The sequence below is a fragment of the Taudactylus pleione genome, unplaced genomic scaffold (genome assembly GCF_031769625.1).
Source record: "Taudactylus pleione unplaced genomic scaffold, aTauple2 ptg001650l, whole genome shotgun sequence".
NCBI lineage: Eukaryota > Metazoa > Chordata > Amphibia > Anura > Myobatrachidae > Taudactylus > Taudactylus pleione.
This window is the reverse complement of record NW_028286047.1, coordinates 80049-96582: the sequence shown is the minus strand read 5'-3', so window position 1 is coordinate 96582 and position 16534 is coordinate 80049. Positions and strand designations below refer to the sequence as shown.

General features: G+C 46.3%; 1 pseudogene; it reads left to right on the top strand.

The window, feature by feature from the left end:
• The window catches only part of LOC148442035 (up-regulator of cell proliferation-like), a 100966-nt pseudogene extending 85821 nt beyond the window's left edge, over positions 1-15145 (top strand).
• The last annotated feature ends 1389 nt before the right edge of the window (positions 15146-16534 follow it).

The following is a 16534-nucleotide window of genomic DNA, read 5'->3' as shown; positions in this document are numbered from 1 at the left end:
AGGTAATCGACATCTGACAAGGCCACTTCCGGTTTCACTTGTGCGTGCGTTCCCTTCAAGCCATTTCGGGGATGTACGCTCGCTATTTCGCACGCTCGTTAGTTAGAGGAGGGGTCGCCTGAGTTTAGGGAGGAATTTTAGATGTGAACGAAAATACGAGCGAGCCATTGAATTTAAATATTTTTGTACGTACGCCTAACGTACGTGCGCCCGCTTGCGAGTGGGTCTGAATGAGGGCCATTGTCCCTTATGGCAAGGGGGAGTGGTGACTCCCCTGTGCCTGGGCTCAACCTCTAAGCTTGGCAACGCCCACGGCTCCGCTCCGTCTGAAGATAAGGATCTCCCTCCAAAAACTGACTTCCAGGAATCTGCATTTATATTAATTTATTTTTTACACTGCCCAGCGCTCAGCGCTGAGCTCCCTTATCCCTGCAGCCCTGGACTGCAGGGTTCAGTGCTGGGGCTCTCTCAGCGCTGGGGGTTACCAGGAGTTAAATCTCCTGAGCACCGCAGCCACAGGACTTTGGCTGCGAGCGCTCTGTACTGCCCCCATACAGCCCCGCTGCACTGGGAGCCGGCTTCTCCAGTCTCCCAGAATGTGGCCTCTCCTCTGCACTGGGGTATCGGGAGCTAGCACTCCCGACCCCCAGAGTGCGGCTACCACAGTTCTCCCCTCGGTGCAGTGCACCAAGGGTTAAACTGCTGGCCACGCTGCGTTGTGGAGTTGGGGTGCCGGGAGCGATGCTCCCGGTCCCCAGCGGTCAGCACACAGCACCACCTGGGGAGCCGGCTAGCCCGGTCCCCCTGTGTACCACCCAGCCCTGCAGTCTGGGACAATCGTGTCCCAGCTGCAGCGGTCTTCTACTACCCTGGAGCACCGGGAGCATTGCTCCCAGCCCCCGGCAGTCAGCTACAGCCCGCTGGAGCGCCGGGAGCTAAGTTCCCAGCCCCCAGCAGTCGTCATCCCGCCCTGCCCTCCACTGCCTGGCCGCAGTAAGCAGCCGGCACGGAGGGACCAGCGGCATCCCTGTGGAGCTGGAACGCCAGGAGTCACACTCCCGGGTCCCAGCGTGGAGCCTTCATTGACACGCCACCGCCGGAGATGATCCCGGGCTGGGCGCCGACATACAGCCCCCACCGAGGGGTTAACACGCTGCCGCAGCCATCGGACAGGGTCCGGGTCACGGCAGCATAAAACATTAAACATTCGGCGCCTAGCGCCGGTAACATATTTAAAAGATGGCGCCTAGCGCCCATAGTTCATTTTAAAAAAATGGCGCCGCAGCACAGGGGGTTAACCCCTTCAGTGCCGCGGCAGCCATTAACCATGTGTGGCCCGGCCTCCGGCCACACTTCTCCCCCCCCCCCCTGAAGCGGGACACCAGACGGCCATGTCCCAACGATTTGGCTCCTGGTCCCGCAGTTTCTTGGGGGGTTCAGGGAAGCTACCTGGGGGGCTTCGGCTCCGGCCTGGACAGTTCATCCATATTGCAGTGGCCCTTTTCTTGTCTGTGCACAATGTCCAAATAGTCACACTGAAGTCCAAGGCACCCAGTCTATCAGTTTCCCTTTTGGGGGGCCGGTCGCACACATAGTGCCGAAGGTGGTCCAATGCCCAAACAATTGCCAACCACTGTGTTCCAATTGTGGCATACCCCACCTCCCACCATAGCAGTATATGGCTCAAACAAGCCAAAGGGTGCTCTTGCCCATCTGGCTCCTCCTGGCTCCGTACTGCTCCCAGTCCGTGCAATGACGCATTAGTTCGTACCACAATGTCCTGGTCCTGAAATTGCGCCATCTGCACTGGAGCTGGTACCAGAGCCTCCTTGAATGACTGGAATGCCAACTCACAAGCGGGTATCCAGTCCACTGACTTGGGAAGTTCCTCCCTGGTCAACTCTGTAAGGGGTGTCACTACAGCACTAAAGTCAGGGACAACTCGTCCGTAGGGCCTTACAGTTTCTGAGGTCAGTATCTGTCTTGGGGTTGTGGGACGGGCACAGTTTCTGGTTGCCTCCACCTCCCCTGGTCTGGGCCTACCACTGTCTCCCCCCACTCTATACCCTGGGAACTGCACCTCTGTCATCTCCACCTGGCATCTGTCTGCACTACCGGTCAGACCTGCGCTACCATCCTCCTCCAATGACCTATGACTAGGGGAACCTACCCTGTCATCTAGGCCTTTTCTCACCACCTTGTCCGCTACCTGTTCCACAGTGATGGCGGACAGATCACCAGCCTCTGAGCTCCGTGTGGAATCCACCACGGGTAGGCTACGTGTCTTCCCCGATCTACTTGGCACAAGCAGGGGACCTTGCTCCCTAACTGGCCTATCCCCTTCTACCTTCCTGGCTACCCTGTACCTTTACCCTTCCCGCCAGGTCACACTCACTGCCGCTATCCCTGAAAGGCCGCTGCCAGCTAAGCATGATATGCCTTCCAGATGTGGGTCAGCAAGCTGAGCTTCCCTGAACTTCTGTCTGGGGCCCTCACTTCCTTCTAAGTAGGGACAGTCTACAGGGGGATATGGGTTGGGATCGCTAGGGTCAGTCTGGTTGAGGTCAGTCAAAGGGAAGTCAGTGTGGTCACTCATACTCACCGCAGGAGTTGGCAAACCACTAGGGACAGGAGCATCACTGGGCACCCTCACAGGATCAAACGAGCCAGAACCAACATCCTCTGCGTTGCTAGGGGACGTAGGCATACCAGAGGCAAAAGGCATGCTGGGTAGATGTGCTAATCTAGCCGCTGTAATCTTTTCCTCTGGGCTGGTTGATGCTGTGGTAAGCTGCGCTGGCAGTTGTCTAGCCGCTGTAGTCTTTTCCTCTAGGCTGGGCTGCTCTGGTGCAGTTGATGTAGACTGTGATCCGGAAACTTGACTCCGGGCGATGGCGTCAGCAAACGTGGTAACGATTCCACCACCAAGATCATTCCCCAGGACCACATCGGTTGGAAGGCCATCCATGACAGCAACATCCCTCAACTCTGGGCCAGCTTCCCAGTCCAGGTAGACTCTCGCCACAGGTACCTCTTGCTCCATTCCGCCTGCCACGGTCACTTTGGTAGTGCGACCTGGCAGTACTGTGGCAGGATCAATTAGGCAGGGGCACACAACAGTGATTGAGGCCCCAGAATCTCTTAATCCTTGTCCCTGCAGGGGCCCCACTTGGACCATCTGCAGGTGCTGCCACATATTTTGGGGTGGCCCCTTGGCCATGCAGGTGACTCTCTCCGTAGAGTCCACCAGATTCTCCCCACACTCCATTGGACTGACTGGAGTAGGAACAGTCTCTTTGGCTCACCTCCCCGGGTCAGACAAGCAAGCCGGGCTCCAGCACTCGGATTTGGGGCACGAGTCTGGGGTGCTTGGGGTGTTGGACAGTTCATCCTCAGATGTCCGATTTTCCCACAGTCATAACACTTCTTGTCCAGTCGGGGCCCCGGTGGTCTCTGATGATTTGCAGGGACAGGGCGGGGCGGTTGCTGGCCAAGAGCACCCGGGTTGGAGGATGCCCGCTTTGGGGGGTGATGAGCAAAATAGGGGTGTTCCCCTGGTTGTACAGTCCATTGGAGTCGGCTACTAGTCGGGCGCTTCTGCCCTTGTGGCCAAATTGCCACATACTTTTACGCTAACTGGGCCGTCATCTTCAAGCTTGGTGGCTCCCGGTCTAGCTCCCACTCCTTCACCTCTGGGGTGCACTTGCGGTAGAACTGCTCTTGGCATAGCAGATCAATCAGTGCGTCCCAGGTAGTGGCACCAGATCCCTTCACCCACTTCACCACGTATTGCCTCAGCTGGGTGGCGAACTGCTCTTGGGTGCTGGTAGGGTTTTTGGGCAAGTCCCGGAACTTTTTCCTGTAGGACTCAGGAGTGACAAAGTATCGCTGTAGGAGGGCCCTTACGACTTCATCATAGTCACCGCAGTCCTCGGTGGCCACTCCTCGATAGGCCTCCAGGGCCTCTCCGTGCAGTGTGGGCACCAGGTGTCTGACCCACTCCTGCTTGGGTAAATCATGTAGTTTACAAGTCCTTTCAAATACTTGCAAATGTCCATCAATGTCCCCATCACTGTCTGCAAATTTGGCAAACTGTATACGATCTGATCCCGGTATAGCAGTCTGCAACGGTGCTTGGGGTACCACGGCCCGTGGTGCCCGCTCGTCATGCCACATCCGAATGATTAGCAGACGCTCCTGCTCCATTGCCTTTTCTCCCAATTCCGCTAGCCGCTCCGCTAGGGAATCCATTCTGTCCCCCCTGGGATGTTGGGATCCCTGCCATGCTGGGGAATGCTGAGAAACATAACTGCTGTGAGAGGGGGCAGTACTTGTTGCTCTCACCACGTTCTGAGGGGTGTCCATTGTTACGCTGGCCGCACTTTCCACCTCCGTCTGATGCAACTCCATTCCACTGTTATCAGTCATCCTGCGCGTTCTCCTGAACTGCAGTTACTCCTCTCCTGAGTAACTCAGCTTCTCTCATCGGGTGACCGAAAAGCCGCCTGGGATTATCCCACTGCTATGCCACCAGACGTGACCAGACGCCTTTTGCCTAGGCCGTCCCTGGTCACGGGTTAGCGCTTTTGGACTCCCACTCACCGTCAGTGACCGCCTGTCACTGACTCCACCCACTGCGCCGTGGGCGTTTAACGATGCTGCCACCACCAAACTCTACCATCGGTGTTTGGAACCGCTTTATTGGTACAGTCAGGCTCCTACCTCGGAACCTGGTACCGCTTCTGCTGCATATGCGTTTGATTAACTGCGGACACACCTCCTGTTTGGTGTTGGCTGATTCCTCCTGATCCCTCGCAATGGACCAGATCTGCACGGTAGCTTGGCAGAGGGCTTGAACTTGGAGACACGGAGCTCTTACCCAGAACAGCAGGAGAATGGAATAGCGGTTTGCGCAATTCTGTTGGTCGCAGGATTGAGGCACAATTGAAGTCAGGCAAGGTGTTTATTGCTCAAAGTCTTAAAAAAGACCCTCCCTTCAGATTGAAGGGGAATATCAGCATACAAGATGTTACATGAATCATACAGCAGGTCTACTCCACACAGAAGTTACAGGGATGTACCACATACAGGGCTCACAGGCCCTCTTTCTATGTCATTCTAACACACATTACCACAGGGGGCAAGCCCGCCCTGTGGTTCCCAACCAATCATCATAAGTGCATGACCTGTGCATGTGCTGGCCACATGCACATTTAACATTGTCCCTTATGGCAAGGGGGAGTGGTGACTCCCCTGTGCCTGGGCTCAACCTCTAAGCTGGGCAACGCCCACGGCTCCGCTCCATCTGGACACAGCCTGGGAAGATAAGGATCTCCCTCCAAAAACGGACTTCCAGGAATCTGCTAAGGGACCAAGCTTCCTACTTCTGCCTGAATCTGAGCTCCAGAGGTGGACAAGCAGGGTCCCCGGGCACGGTTTCCGGGCCATAGAAGGGAAGCGATTTGAAGCTCCCTAAACCCACTTAGCTGGCCGCATTAGCCAGCTTCCTATGCACCCCCTCATACCACTTCCAGGCATGAGGCTGCATAGGAGGACATGTTATTCCCCTAGGGAGGAGGCTGGGGGACCCAGCAGCCCACAGAGAGCTCCGGATCCCCCTGGACCTCCACACACCACAGGTAAGTGCACTTTTCTTAAATTATACATTAAACATATACATTTTATGTTCTTACACATACACCAAGCCTGTGCCCTGCATCAGGCTGTTACACACTGCAGCACTGTAGCCCAGGACCTGCTGTCCTGGCTCAGTGCTGCACAAATTATTTTTGAATGCATTTATATTAATTTATTTTTTACACTGCCCAGCGCTCAGTGCTCAGTGCCCTGGACTGCAGGGTTCAGTGCTGGGGCTTTCTCAGCGCTGGGGGTTACCAGGAGTTAAATCTCCTGTGCACCGCAGCCACTGGACTTTGGCTGCGAGCGCTCTGTACTGCCCCCATACAGCCCCACTGCACTGGGAGCTAGCTTCTCCGGTCTCCCAGCATGTGGCCTCTCCTCTGCACTGGGGTATCGGGAGCTAGCACTCCCGACCCCCAGTGTGCAAAACCACAGTTCTCCCCTCGGTGCAGTGCACCGAGGGTTAAACTGCTGGCCACGCTGCGTTGTGGAGTTGGGGCGCCGGGAGCGATGCTCCTGGTCCCCAGCGGTCAGCACACAGCACCACCTGGGGAGCCGGCTAGCCCGGTCCCCCTGTGTACCACCCAGCCCTGCAGTCTGGGACAATCGTGTCCCGGCTGCAGCGGTCTTCTACTGCCCTGGAGCCCCGGGAGCATTGCTCCCGCACCCGGCAGTCAGCTACAGCCCGCTGGAGCGCCGGGAGCTAAGTTTCCAGCCCCCAGCAGTCGTCATCCCGCCCTGCCCTCCGCTGCCTGGCCGCAGAAAGCAGCCGGCACGGAGGGACCAGCAGCGTCCCTGTGGAGGTGGGACGCTGGGAGTCACACTCCCGGGTCCCAGCGTGGAGCCTTCATTGACGCGCCACCGCTGAAGATGATCCCGGCTGGGAGCCGACATACAGCCCCCACCGAGGGGTTAACAGGCTGCCGCGGCCATCGGACAGGTTCCGGGTCACGGCAGCATAAAACATTAAACATTCGGCGCCTAGCGCCGGTAACATATTTAAAAGATGGCGCCTAGCGCCCATAGTTCATTTTAAAAAAATGGTGCCGCAGCACAGGGGGTTAACCCCTTCAGTGCCGCGGCAGCCATTAACCACGTGTGGCCCGGCCTCCGGCCACAGTGATGAATGACTGTATTAGTGTGAGTGTGATGAATGACTATATTAGTGTGAGTGTAAGTAATGACTGTATTAGTGTGAGTGTGATGAATGACGTTTAGTGTGAGTGTGATGAATGACTGTTAGTGTGAGTGTGATGAATGACTGTATTAGTGTGAGTGTGATGAATGACTGTTAGTGTGAGTGTGATGAATGACTGTTAGTGTGAGTGTGAGTAATGACTGTATTAATGTGAGTGTGATGAATGACTATTAGTGTGAGTGTGATGAATGATTGTATTAGTGTGAGCGTGATGAATGACTATATTAGTGTGAGTAATGACTGTATTAGTGTAAGTGTGATGAATGACTATTAGCGTGAGTGTGATGAATGACTGCGTTAGTGTGAGTGTGATGAATGACTGTATTAGTGTGAGTGTGATGAATGACTGTATTAGTGTGAGTGTGTTGAATGACTGTTAGTGTGAGTGTGATGAATGATTGTTAGTGTGAGTGTGATGAATGACTATATTAGTGTGAGTAATGACTGTATTAGTGTGAGTGTGATGAATGACGTTTAGTGTGAGTGTGATGAATGACTGTTAGTGTGAGTGTGATGAATGACTGTATTAGTGTGAGTGTGATGAATGACTGTTAGTGTGAGTGTGATGAATGACTGTTAGTGTGAGTGTGAGTAATGACTGTATTAATGTGAGTGTGATGAATGACTATTAGTGTGAGTGTGATGAATGATTGTATTAGTGTGAGCGTGATGAATGACTATATTAGTGTGAGTAATGACTGTATTAGTGTAAGTGTGATGAATGACTATTAGCGTGAGTGTGATGAATGACTGCGTTAGTGTGAGTGTGATGAATGACTGTATTAGTGTGAGTGTGATGAATGACTGTATTAGTGTGAGTGTGTTGAATGACTGTTAGTGTGAGTGTGATGAATGACTGTTAGTGTGAGTGTGATGAATGACTATATTAGTGTGAGTAATGACTGTATTAGTGTGAGTGTGATGAATGACTGTTAGTGTGAGTGTGATGAATAACTGTATTAGTGTGAGTAGGATGAATGACTGTATTAGTGTGAGTGTAATGAATGATTGTATTAGTTTGAGTGTGGTGAATGAGTGTTTATATGACTGTATTAGTGTAAGTGTGATGAATGACTGTATTAGTGTGAGTGTGATGAATGACTGTATTAGTGTGAGTGTGATGAATGACTCTAAAGTGTGATGAATGACTCTATTAGTGTGAGTGTGATGAATGACTGTAGTAGTGTGAGTGCGATGAATGAGTATTTATATGACTGTATTAGTGTGAGTGTGATGAATGACTATTATTGTGAGTCTGATGAATGATTGTATTATTTTGATGAATGACTGTATTAGTGTGAGTGTGATGAATGAGTGTTTATAAGACTGTTAGTGTGAGTGTTATGAATGACTGTATTAGTATGAGTGTGATGAATGACTGTATTAGTGTGTGTGATGAATGACTGTATTAGTGTGAGTATGATGAATGACTGTATTAGTGTGTGTGATAAATGACTATTATTGTGAGTCTGATGAATGATTGTATTATTGTGATGAATGACTGTATTAGTGTGAGTGTGATGAATGAGTGTTTATAAGACTGTATTAGTGTGAGTGTGATGAATGACTGTATTAGTGAGAGTCTTATGAATGACTGTATTAGTGTGAGTGTGATGAATGACTGTATTAGTGTGAGTGTGATTAATGACTGTATTAGTGTGAATGTTATGAATGAGTGTTTATATGACTGTATTAGTGTGAGTGTGATGAATGACTGTATTAGTGTGAGTGTGTTGAATGACTGTTAGTGTGAGTGTGATGAATGACTGTTAGTGTGAGTGTGATGAATGACTATATTAGTGTGAGTAATGACTGTATTAGTGTGAGTGTGATGAATGACTGTTAGTGTGAGTGTGATGAATAACTGTATTAGTGTGAGTAGGATGAATGACTGTATTAGTGTGAGTGTAATGAATGATTGTATTAGTTTGAGTGTGGTGAATGAGTGTTTATATGACTGTATTAGTGTAAGTGTGATGAATGACTGTATTAGTGTGAGTGTGATGAATGACTGTATTAGTGTGAGTGTGATGAATGACTCTAAAGTGTGATGAATGACTCTATTAGTGTGAGTGTGATGAATGACTGTAGTAGTGTGAGTGCGATGAATGAGTATTTATATGACTGTATTAGTGTGAGTGTGATGAATGACTATTATTGTGAGTCTGATGAATGATTGTATTATTTTGATGAATGACTGTATTAGTGTGAGTGTGATGAATGAGTGTTTATAAGACTGTTAGTGTGAGTGTTATGAATGACTGTATTAGTATGAGTGTGATGAATGACTGTATTAGTGTGTGTGATGAATGACTGTATTAGTGTGAGTATGATGAATGACTGTATTAGTGTGTGTGATAAATGACTATTATTGTGAGTCTGATGAATGATTGTATTATTGTGATGAATGACTGTATTAGTGTGAGTGTGATGAATGAGTGTTTATAAGACTGTATTAGTGTGAGTGTGATGAATGACTGTATTAGTGAGAGTCTTATGAATGACTGTATTAGTGTGAGTGTGATGAATGACTGTATTAGTGTGAGTGTGATTAATGACTGTATTAGTGTGAATGTTATGAATGAGTGTTTATATGACTGTATTAGTGTGAGTGTGATGAATGACCGTATTAGTGTGAGTATGATGAATGACTGTTTTAGTGTGAGTATGATGAATGACTGTGTTAGTGTGAGTGTGATGAATTAGTGTGAGTGTGATGAATGAGTGTTTATATGACTGTATTAGTGTGAGTGTGATGACTGACTGTATTATTGTGAGTGTGATATATGATTGTATTAGTGTGATGAATGATTGTATTAGTATGAGTGTGATGAATGACTGTATTAGTGTGAGTGTGATAATGACTGTATTAGTGTGAGTGTGATGAATTAGTGTTTATATGACTGTATTAGTGTGAGTGTGATGAATGACTGTATTAGTGTGAGCGTGATGAATGACTGTATTAGTGTGAGTGTGATGAATGACTGTATTAGTGTGAGTGTTATGAATGACTGTATTAGTGTATGATTAATGACTGTATTAGTGTGAGTGTGATGAATTAGTGTTTATATGACTGTATTAGTGTGAGTATGATGAATGACTGTATTAGTGTGAGCGTGATGAATGACTGTATTAGTGTGAGTGTGATGAATGACTGTATTAGTGTGAGTGTGATGAATGACTGTATTAGTGTGAATGTGATGAATGACTGTATTAGTGTGAGTATGATGAATGACTGTGTTAGTGTGAGTGTGATGAATGAGAGTTTATATGACTGTATTAGTGTGAGTGTGATATATGATTGTATTAGTGTGATGAATGATTGTATTAGTATGAGTGTGATGAATGACTGTATTAGTGTGAGTGTGATGAATTAGTGTTTATAAGACTGTATTAGTGTGTGTGATGAATTACTGTATTAGTGTGAGTATGATGAATGACTGTATTAGTGTGTGTGATAAATGACTATTATTGTGAGTCTGATGAATGAGTGTTGTGATTAATGACTGTATTAGTGTGAGTGTGATGAATGAGTGTTTATATGACTTTATTAGTGTGAGTGGATGAATGGTTGTATTAGTATGAGTGTGATGAATGACTGTATTAGTGTGAGTGTGATGAATGACTGTATTAGTATGAGTGTGATGAATGACTGTATTAGTGTGAGTGTGATGAATGACTGTATTAGTGTGAGTGTGATGAATGAGTGTATTAGTGTGAGTGTAGTGAATCACAGTGTTAGTGTGAGTGTGATGATAGATTGATGTTACAGTAGGTCATTGCACATGTGGTGCCAGGCTGTTCCATCTCATCCCAACAGGTATATGGTAAGCGATCCACAGTCATTAAGTTCCTAACAGCCTTTAGTGAGTAATAGTTTCCTACATTTACTTCCTGGTAATCCAGGTGAGAATCAGAGAGACTGGCATGGCCACTAGCCGGATATTGTGTGACATTCTGAGGGCCATAGGAGAAATGCTGAGGGACAATATTACACCCAACCCAGGAACTTAGTTCTGTGGTATAAGGGTTATCCATCTTAGGCTGAGCGAGAAGGTGATGGGTGCAGAGTTGTGTACTTTCTCCAAAACATCATCCCAGGACTGACCACAGAGGCACAGCATCCTATTGGTGAGTATGGACATTGTTAAGGGGTAGTGCCCTTCCTACCCATCTCTTAGTGTCAGAGTGTTGGAATGAGGTAAATACAGAGGGAGATATATAGGAATCAGATCTGAGAGCTCTATGCTGACCAATGACACCTCTGTATGAGTGTGAGGGAATGACGGTTCCACTAGTGCAGATATATGTGCAGTTATACAGGGCACCTTCCTATTATTTCCACTGACTGTTACAATATACTGTATCTAAGAATTTTAAATTAGTTATATACATATATAAAGTGTAATGACAATGGTAATGTACTGTAACATGGCTTTATCATCTCTTCACAGACAAATTACAGACTTTTCATAGATTTCTGGAGAATGTAAATTTACATCACCCAAATGACCCAAAGCTGTCCCTGAGGGATGTTCTAGAGATTGGGTCAGATAACCTGGATGAGTCTCAGCCTCAGAACATAACGGATATTCCCTGGCACTTTATAAGGAAGCTCATGGCCCTGAACAGAACTGCACTAAACACTCATCTAGAAATACTTCCAGAGGAAATTGGAGAAGAGAGGAAGTTGAAGGAAAGTGAAGATGAGATTGGTTTGCCAACATGTGAAACAGAGGATGATTCATCTCCATATATCCACCCCATGGACGTGGTGTGCGCTGTCCTGCATTGCTCAGACAGTTTTCTACAGCAAGAGATTGTATCAAAAATGTCCATGTGCCAGTTTGCTGTCCCTCTGCTGCTCCCTGCTGGTGATGGCCCAGAATGCACCTTCATGCTGTGGGCAATGAGGGACATTGTGAAGAGATGGAGACCTCAGTCATTAGCTGACAGTAAAGGGTTCAGAGAAGAAAATGTTGTGAATATTCCCATGCCGATCTTCTCCTTTGTAAAATTGGGGAAAAACAAATTATCCAAATCTAAAATCCTGAATCATGTTCTTAATCCCCCTCAGCAGCACCACAACTTCTTCATACATGAGAACATGGAGGGGGGAAATACTGAGAGGAAAATATCTGATGCACTTGTGGAAATTTCCTGGTATTTTCCTTGTGGTCAGTCTGATGTCTTCCCAGAGCCCATCACAGTGACCAACCTACGTGGTGACCTGGCGACCAGCTGGGAACAGTTCACGTTTCTCACACGAGTCTCATCCGCTGTGTTTGTATTTATTGAGAGTATTAATGATACAGAGTACAGACTGTTATCCACCTGCAGTAATACAGACGCCGAGTATTATCTCATTCTTACTCCAAGTCCTGGGAAACCAGTAAATACAGAGACTGTGAAGCACATAAACAATCTAATGTCACACCTAAATATGAAGAAAACAAACATTATACAAAAGAACAGCACAGATAATGATGCAGCATTTGTGAGAAAGATACAAAACACCATTCAGAGTCTTTTAAATAATTGTAAGAAAAGAAGTTTGGTTGGTATTAAAGATGAGATACAAGGAGATTATATCTGTGTAGATGAGAACATGGCTGCATGTCAGCGTGCAAATGTCTATGCCAGGAACATCACCTCTGTAATACACGATGTGGCAGAGTATAAGAACCAAACTCTGAAATTACAGGGAGACCTGTGGAAACAATTGTCAAAAATAGACAAAGAACTTTGCAGAATGACAAAACAAGGCGGGAAGGATGCACAGGAATATAGAAGTGACCTCATACAGCAAAGTAATTCCCTGCACAGGAAACAACATGAACACGGCATTTCCGGAGGCATCTCATTGTTTATTAATGCAATTACACATTTGTCTCTAGTAGAAAAACATTATTTTTTTAAGTGGATGAAATCTGAGCTGGATTCAATTGCCAGAAATAATATTTCTACACTGCAGTCTGAGTACAAGAAGAAATGTAACAATACATCATATAATCCAGAAGAACTGAAGCAACTGGACCAGAAAATCTCTGACAGCTCATTAGGAATTGAGCATTTCCTACGTGAGCTGGGGCAGGTTTATGAGGCTGAATGTGCGATGGTTAATGAGAAATTAATTGCTGAAACCCAAAAACTATTTACAAAACTCCCAGGAATTGCTGCTGATCTTCTGCTGGATGGGTTCCCATTGGAGCTGATTGATGGAGATGCCTCTAACATCCCCCTGCAGTGGATAACTGATGTCCTGACAGAGCTGGATACCAAGACGGGAGGACACTGTAGAATGAGAGTAATAACTGTGCTGGGAGTACAGAGTACGGGGAAATCCACCCTTCTGAACACCATGTTTGGGTTACAGTTCCCTGTGGCCAGTGGGCGATGCACACGAGGAGCCTTCATGACCCTCATTAAGGTGAAAGAGAACTTCCAGGAGGAGTTGGGCTGTGACTTCATTCTGGTGATTGACACTGAAGGGCTGAAAGCTCCTGAGTTGGCTTCTCTGGAGGACAGTTATGAACATGACAATGAGCTGGCGACACTGGTGGTTGGGTTAAGTGATATCACCATCGTCAATATGTCCATGGAAAATACATCAGAAATGAAAGATATATTACAGATCGTTGTCCATGCATTTCTTAGGATGAAAGAAATTGGGAAGAAACCCAACTGCCAGTTTGTACATCAGAACGTGAGTGATGTATGTGCTGATCAGAAGAACATGAGAGACAGGAAGAAACTTCTGGAACAATTAAATGAAATGACAAAACATGCTGCTGAAATGGAGAAGAAAGGTGGAATTGCAGCTTTCAGTGATGTGATGGACTATGACCCAGAGAGACACAACTGGTACATTCCCGGGCTGTGGCAGGGGGTCCCACCAATGGCTCCAGTAAATTTTGGTTACAGTGAAAATATTCATGAGCTTAAAAAGTATTTAGTTAAATTCTTAAAATCACATAAGTCTGAGTACAAGCAAAGTCACATTCCTGAGTTTATTATATGGATAGAAAGTTTGTGGAATGCAGTTAAACATGAGAAGTTTATCTTCAGCTTTAGGAACAGTCTGGTAGCTGAAGCCTATAACAAACTGGCTGCACAATACTCTCAGTGGGAATGGGAAATCACCAAAGCCGTCCACAGCTGGGTGATCAGCACAGAGACCAGTATTAGGAATCAGTCTGCTGATAGACTGGATACAGAAACCTGCGCTCAGTATAAGGATGTTCTCCAACAGCTGCTACATGACGAAGAAAAAGTTTTTTTGAAAAAACTTGAAAAATACTTTGAGATAAAATTTGACCATGTTCATCTTATAGAGCGATACAGAGAAGATTTTATTATGAATGTAAGGTCCCTAAGAAAAGAACAAGAGTGTAACGCGATCAGCAGGGTCAGTAAAGCTGCTATTCAGAAGAACAAGCTGCAGATTCACAAATCACTGGAGCTGAGTGAAGAAAAAATAAGAGAGAGAAACTGTAAAATGAGGGAAATAGAGGTGGAATTTGAGGAAATGTGGCAGATGAAGGAATTACAGAGACGTAACATTGGCCAAGCCATGCTCCATCTGCTGAGAAAGGAAATGAGTGTAAAGGGAGCTGGGATAAATGAAGAACTTTCTAAAGTGATGAATTTAGATGGTTATGGACAAAATGAATTTACGATGAAGCTAAGCTACATAGATTTACTTTGGTTTCCGGTTTACCTTGTAATACCTTTTACCGGATACTATAATGTATATAACATCAGAGATCTTGCTGCATCCCTGTTAGATATGTGTGATAGATACGTCACAGAGAAAGTAACATCCCCTGATGACTATAATGACACTTACTGCCAGGAATTACTGCACATGATCAATACTAAACTAGAGGAAGGAAACCTTAACAAGCCGCGTTTCTCCTCTCAGTTTGAGCTGGATATTAAACTTCACATCTTTGGAAGAGCAGCTGAGAAATTCCAGAAGATGCACAATACATTTATCCAGAAAATACGCAGACAGTCAAAATCTCTACATTTTGCTATATTTGAGAGAAAATATCGGAAGAAAGAGGAGTGTCAGAACAGAGCCAAGGAGAAAGAGGAGTGTCAGAACAGAGCCAAGGAGAAAGAGGACTGTCAGAACAGAGCCAAGCAACTCTATGAGCAATGCCTGTAAGTGACACTACAGTGACTGAGTATATTCTGAGGCATCTCGGGAAGGACATTATGGATGAGATATTATATACAGGCCTGATAATACAACATTTAGCAGCAGAATTAATTGTTAGAGAACTGTCCTGGAGAATCTAATACATAAAAATGTATTCCAAATTTATGTGACATACATTATGTGGACATCAGTGTCCTTTCTGTAAGGTCCCCTGTCAGAATGCAGGAGGTGATCACAAGGAGCATTCCGCATCTGTCCACAGACCTCAGAGATGGGTAAGAGATTAGACATTGAGCACTGGCATGTGTTCTACTGCTGTTGTATCACACATTTGTCTTCTAAAATCAGACACAGATGAGAATTAGCACCCTTACAAAGACTATCGTACATATTACCCAGACCTGGTCATCCAACCTGCTGCCAGCATCATAGCCTCTGTTTACTGGAAATACATTTTTGTTCAGTTTAATCAGCAATTTGCTGACCAATATAAAACACATCCAGCTGTAATCCCAGAGGACTGGGTGGAAATCACATAACAACAAACTTTAGATAGTCTAAAGGAAGCTATTAATTTATGAATGCTTGGAGAGAGAGAAAATTGTGAGAGATAAAGTACCAACCAATCAGCTTTCAACTGTCATTTTTAAAACACAGCTTTTAAAATGTGACAGTTGGAAGCTGATTGGTTGATACTTTATCTCTCACAATTTTACCTCTCTCCAAGCATTCCTAAGTAGCCATGACGTACTAAGGTCGTATACATCATATCATTCAAATAAGAAGTGTAACCAAATACTAGTGGGATATAAAGTAAATACAAAATGATCCCAAATGCACCGTGTAATACAACAAACCATAGAATTCACTACAGACAATCCCAAGGTAATTAAATAGAGTATGTATCTACAGTACCTGCTGCAAACATTCAGTACTCTAACACAATACTCTGACTAAATGTCACTCAGAATACCCTATTCCTAAACCCATTAAACAACATATAAACCTGCTTTTCAGTACACAATAATAAGGCTTCTTCTGAAATAATACATTTGTCTAGGTAATGTTGAATGGATAAGTTATACGGGATGTGGTCATAATAGCGACCGCTGGGATTCTGGCGCCCAGAATGCCAGCAGCGGAATCCCAAAACCTGTCAGAATCCTGGTGCCAGCATCTCGACCGCCGGCATCCCGAAGGTAAGTTAGGATTAGGCACTAGGGGGAAGTTAGGTTTGGGCTGCGGGGAGGGTTAGGGGTAGGGAGAGGGGGAGGGTTAGGTACCGATCATCAGGTGTAGGTATCATAACCCTGTGGAGATGCCGGCATCGGGATTCTGACTGCCGAGTTCCTGTGCGCCAGCATCCCATACCCTTAACCAGTTATACTACTTATCTATCTACTACTTATAGATAAGTAGATAACTGTCACAACCCGGGTATGTTTGCCTTTCCGCCGAGTCACTTACCTATTCTGCCAGCGTTCTCTGTCACATCCTGGTCATACAGGCTGCAGTATTTCCTGGCCTGC